This window comes from Littorina saxatilis, linkage group LG16 (assembly GCF_037325665.1).
Source record: "Littorina saxatilis isolate snail1 linkage group LG16, US_GU_Lsax_2.0, whole genome shotgun sequence".
Lineage (NCBI taxonomy): Eukaryota > Metazoa > Mollusca > Gastropoda > Littorinimorpha > Littorinidae > Littorina > Littorina saxatilis.
The window spans coordinates 38,754,089-38,760,424 of record NC_090260.1 but is presented as its reverse complement, the minus strand read 5'-3'; positions in this window follow the sequence as shown (position 1 = coordinate 38,760,424).

Genomic DNA, 6,336 nt, shown 5'->3' with positions numbered 1-6,336 from the left:
CGCATAGGCTACACTTCGTGAGCCAAAAAAGAGACGGACAGTAAATAACGTGTTCTGAAAGAAACACATGCCGAACAATTCTTTAGTGAAGCGTTGATCAGCTGCCGGGCAACGGACAGGAAGTGTGTAATTGGTCGCATCGTGAAAATTTGCTTTGTATGCCGGGTAAAGCAGACGATTTGTCTGCCGGACGGACGTGAGAAAAAAATGACAAAAGGACCAAACGCTGGTAAAATAAGCCGCAGTTAGCCTTTCAAAACCATTTCAAGTCGTATTTTGATGGAAATTGTTACTTATTGAAAGCATTTTACGTCCGAACTTGTTGACAGTCATTCAAACTTAACAGATTAGTCATTAATATTTTTGAGACGGACACGAGTAAGGAAAAGACCGTTTACAGCACATGCGATTGTATCGACTAACAAAATTTTTTCATTCATTTGGTTTTTTTACTCAGTGTGTTCATCTATCTCTGTTCTTTGGTTTCTAATGTACATTTAAATGGATTTCGTTGTATTTTGTTTCCTGGTGCCTTTGTTTGTTGCAATGTGGCTGAAGAGGGAAATCGTGTCCGTCTCATTTTTCACGTCCGGCACACCTCTTTCGCACGTGGGGAAGGAAAACTTGACTTAAAATTGATCAAAGTTTATTTTTCATATGTGAATTATGAAGACATTTGACATAGACCAGTGAAATTTCACGACAAAACAAAAGGAGGCATTTTATTGACTATCAAAGTCACGGACATTGCTAACACTGAAGACTGTGAAACCTGCCTCCAACATCCTCGAGTTTTAGACACAATGACGTCAATCAGTCGACAGAAGTTTCAGTGAGAATATATTTTGTAGAAAAAAGAGTTTTCCGTTCGTTATTACGCACATTTAACTTCATAACGTGACTGCAAACATAATTATGTCAGATTCATTAATTATCAAAATCCCAACACACAACAAATCACGGTTTTGGTCAAGTTTTCCCCCGTGTCTGGCCTTAAAGAACTCAGAGTACTGGCATGAAGAGTTTGGCCTTATTCCCCCCCCCCCCCCCGGTTCCATGTCACTTCAGCGCCAGCACTTCAGCACCAGAAATTCAGCGCCATACACTTCAGCGCGAGGATACTTCAGCGCCGTACACTTCAGCGTTGGGACTTTTCAGCACCGTACCTTTCAGCGTGGCGAAATTTTAGCGCCGTACATTGTAGCGCTGTACATTATAGCGCTAGAGGAAGACAGAGAGAGAGAGAGAGAGAGAGAGAGAGAGAGAGAGTGTGTGTGTGTGTGTGTGTGTTTGTGTGTGTGTGTGTGTGTGTGTGTGCGTGTGTGTGTGTGTGTGTGTGTGTGTGTGTGTGTGTGTGTGTGTGTGTGTGTGTGTGTGTGTGTAAAAGTGTCTGCGAAACTGCAAAACTGAGTGACTTGATTGAGTTTATCCCACAAAAATCTAGTTCTTTACCTTTATTTCTCAATAAAGCGTATAAATTAAAATGTCCATTCAAATCACTAAAATCAGTAAAATGTCATTAAATGAATTAGATTGCAATGTGCCCATAATGAATAGCTGGAGGTGCCAGTTCAAGATCACACCGCGTCTCCTGACGTACTGAATAGCTTGTCTCTGAAGACGTCAACACTAGAACATGAAAGCAAAGGCGAGTCCTTCCATTGTTTCAAGTAGCCCCCGACCTCCGTCATTGTATTGTCTAACGATCGTCTTTATCCGTTTCTGTAAGTCTTTGTACTTGCGCCTTTTGGGCGCTGGAGCCTGGCCTCCCAGTAGACGTGTGACGTCCGCCTGGACTAGTGCCTGTTCTTTCTTGAGGGCCTCTATCAGCCTCCAAAGATTGGGGTAGCACGCCCCGACCACGTTCTGAAAGGCGTGATGCCACCCTTCACAGCTGTTGTTGGACTTGGCAGCATCAGTGAGGACGCGGTCGTGCACGTTCCACATGTCAATGGAGAATGTCAATGGAGAACGTCGGCGGATGACGAGGACCACGACGGCGAGGTCTGCCAATATACGTGTCCTCAAAATAGTCGAAGATTGGTTGCCCGCGTGCATCATACACCGGAGATGCAGGATCGAACACAGTTTCGAATGCCTGTTCAACGTGGAAGGGCAGCATGCGCATCAGTTTTGCGAAGTTTTCGATCTCTCAGGTGCAGTCTGGCCTTACATGTACCATTGTCACATCGCCAAAAAGACAATGCTGGATCTTTTGTACTGTTCTTATCGAAGCGGAAGGAGTAGCCATTGTAGCTAAACTTTTCTTTTCTCCGTATGCTTCGGTAGGACTCTGCACTCTCTGCCATGATTCCAAGAGAAGAACGTCAGGGCTAATGAACAGAAATATAACCCGATTTTAACTCAACTCCGTCTGAATATCAATCACACCACTCACAACACCTCTCTCTCTCTGTCTCTCTCTCTGAATATAACTCAAACCACTCATTCAGACCTGATCTGTAACTCACGAAGTGATCTCTCTCTCTCTCTCTCTCTCTCTCTCTCTCTCTCTCTCTCTCTCTCTCTCTCTCTCTCTCTCTCTCTCTCTCTCTCTCTCTCTCTCTCTCTCTCTCTCTCTCTCTCTGACGCTAATAGTTTTACCCCCTTCCCCGACATTCCCTCCTTTTCCCCCACCACGGCGCTGAGATGTACGGCGCTGAAGTCTCCCGGCGCTAAAGTGTACGGCGCTGACATCCCCTTGTGCTGAAATGTACGGCGCTAAAAAATACGGTGCTGAAAAGACGCCGCCCTGACATGGTGGCGCTGAAAGGTATGGCGCTGTAGTGCTGGCGCTAAAGTGACGTGTTACCCCCCCCCCCTCCCCCCCTCCTCAAAGCAGGACACGTCGCCACAAATCCGAGCAGAGCAAGGTTACATTAGAATGGCACGTGCTCATTGCCTGTCTGTGGTGTTTAAAGCTTGAAGCCAGTGCGGTCCAACGACGGATACTCATGGGTTTATGCTGCACCATGGCAACGCCTTGTCTCTCAGAGCTTCCACAGCAACCGCATTTCTAGCAGCTGAGTGCCCTTGCTGTCCCATTCTACATGTTCACCTGACCTGGACCCAGACTGTAGTGTTAATTGGTTTGTGTACTATATTAAGACTATTGAGTTTTGGGTATATAGACACTTCCTGTAATGGCCACATGGTGTTCCTGTTATTTGTCCTACTCGTGTGAATGCTAAAATCTAGTTCTTATACACACACCACCATCCATCTACTCAAACCACTTGACCACCTGATTTCACATGGTGTCAAACAGTAAAAGACAAGAAGATTTGCGTGAGTAGAGTTTTCGTTTTGGCATGAGAAGTAATTGACTGACTCAGTTGTAACAAACACTGAAGCAATATGCCACAGGAACAAGCACCAGTGAAACAGTTCACAGCTAGTGTACCAGCCCCTACCAAGCTTGAAGTTGGATCAAATTTTTCACACAACTGGAAGAAGTTTAGACGGCAGTGGGAAAATTATGCTATTGCCAGTCGTCTGTCCAAGGAGGAAAACGCGTTCCAGTGTGCTGTCTTTCTCGCCACTATCGGTGAAGATGCTATGGACATTTTTGATGGACTCCACTTTGAGGAAGAAGGCCACAGACAGGACCTCGCAGTTGTCTTGAAGAAGTTTGAAGATTTCTGCGTGGGGGAAGCTCATGAGGCGTATGAGTCATACAAATTCCATTCACGAAAGCAAGAGCAAGGGGAGACTATTGAAGCCTACATTGCCTGCTTACGCCAGCTTGCCAAGAGTTGCAATTTCGAGGCACAAACAGACAGAATGATTCGAGATCAGATCGTCGTTGGTGTCAGAGAAGACAAACTCAGAGAGAAGCTACTTGAAAGAAAGAAACTCTCACTGAGTGACTGCTTGGATACCGGCAGGGCACATGAGATATCGCAACAACAGATGCAGTCCATGTCAGGTGCTGATTCTGCGCAAGTCCAGAGACTACAAGGAGGAAGAAGATTCCCCAAAAAGGACAAAGGCCAGCAGGGTCAGAGTCATAGTCACCAACCATATCAAAGCAACAGCAGCAAACCTCAGTCGAACGGGAACAAGTGTGACAGATGTGGAAAGTCACCAAAGCACAACCGGAAAGACTGCGCCGCACGAGAAGCATAATGTAGAGTATGTTCAAAACGAAGACATTATGCCGTTGTATGCCGTTCGAAAAACTGTTCGACAGGTGGAAGAGGACGATGATGACGTCATTCTTGGATCCATAACATCCAATGAGACAGCCACAGTCAACAGTTTGAAGGAAGATCTTTGGCATGCCGACATTGAAGTCAATGGACAACGTGTCAAGTTCCGTGTCGATACAGGAGCAGATGTATCAGTCGTCCCAGAGCGCTACTTCAGAAAAGATTCTACAGCTGTGTCCAAAACAAGCAAGAAACTTTTCGGCCCAGGACAGACAAAGATAAACGTTGTTGGACAGTTCACGGCTACTCTGTCAACAAAGAAGACCAACACAGTACAAGATATGTACGTCATTGAAAACCTCAAGGAACCTTTACTGGGGAGACCAGCGATTGAAGCTCTTCAACTCCTTGAGAGAATCAACACTGTGGAAACACCCAAGACATCCATTAAAGATGACTTCCCAAAGCTGTTTGAGGGTCTTGGAAAACTTGGGCACACATACAAGATCGCAATGAAGGAAAACGCTATACCTTATGCAGTCTCTGCACCCAGACGCATCCCCCTGCCAATGCAACAGAAGGTTAAAAATAAGCTGAAGCGACTGGAGGAACTGGACGTAATAAGGCCTGTCACTACACCAACAGAATGGTGTGCACCCATTGTGGTCGTACCAAAGGCCAATGATAAAGTACGAGTTTGCGTTGACCTTACCAAACTCAACGAGTCAGTGCGACGGGAAAACTTTCCTCTTCCCACCACAGATGAACTCCTCTCACAGCTGGCAGGAGCCACGTTATTCAGCAAGCTGGACTGCAACAGTGGTTTCCATCAAATACCACTGGCAGATGAGTCCCAATAGCTGACCACGTTTATTACCCCATTCGGGAGGTACTGCTACAAACGACTGCCATTCGGAATCAACTCCGGACCTGAAATATCCCACCGTGAGATCACACACATCCTAGCAGGGATTCCAGGGATCATAGTGGACATCGATGATGTACTCATCAGCGGGAAAGACAAGCTGGAGCACGACAGTCGACTCCACACAGTCCTGGAAAGACTTCAGAAAGCCGGTGTCACCCTCAACGACAAATGTGTCTTTTCAACAAAAGAGATGAAGTTCCTTGGACACATTGTCTCAGTTGAAGGAATCAGGATTGACCCTGACAAGGTTGACGCCATCAACAACTTCCCAAGACCAGAGAACGTTCCTGAGTTACGTCGATTTTTGGGAATGATTAATCATGTTGGCAAGTTCACCTCCAATCTTGCAGAAAACACATAGCCGATACGAGAACTTATCAAGTCGGAGAATGACTGGATATGGGGAGCACCTCAAGAGAAAGCCTTCCAAGATCTCAAAGTGTCGCTGAGCTCCGCGCCAGTACTCACACACTACAACCCAAAGAAGCCACTGAAGATCTCTGCAGATGCTTCATCGTTCGGCCTGGGAGGTGTGCTCCTACAGAAGGAAGGAGAGAATTGGAAGCCTGTTTTCTATGCCTCAAGGTCACTCACAAGCACAGAGCAAAGATATGCTCAGGTTGAAAAGGAAGCTCTTGCCATGACTTGGTGCTGTGAGAAGTTCACTGATTTTCTTCGGGGACTCCCACGTTTCACGATTGAAACAGACCACAAACCTCTCCTGGCTATCATGAAGACAAACAGGATTGATGAGCTCACTCCTCGCCTCCAACGCTTTCGTATGAGAACACTGTGTTTCTCATACGACATTATCTACACAGCGGGAAAGAACCTGGTGACTGCGGACGCACTGTCTCGGGCTCCTGGTGGTGTTCCTGCTGAACAGGATCGTCAAATGGAGGTCGAGACAATAATGTTCGTCCAGTCAGTCATTGAGTCGATTCCTGCTACAGATAAGAGAATGGAGGAGATAAGTGCGGAGCAAAACAGAGATGAGATCTGCAGCAAGATAGCCAACTGCTGCAAAACCGCAGGGAAAGTCAGCAAGGAAAGATCAACAACTGAGAGCATACTGGACAGCTCGGCATGACCTCACCGTCCAACAGGGTTTGCTGATGTTCCAGAGTAGAGTGGTCATACCTAAAAAGCTCCAGTCAGACATCCTTCAGCGACTTCATCAAGGTCATCAAGGAATAGTCAAGTGCCGGGCTCTCGCCAAGATCAGTGTCTGGTGGCCTGGACTTTCGAAGTCAATTG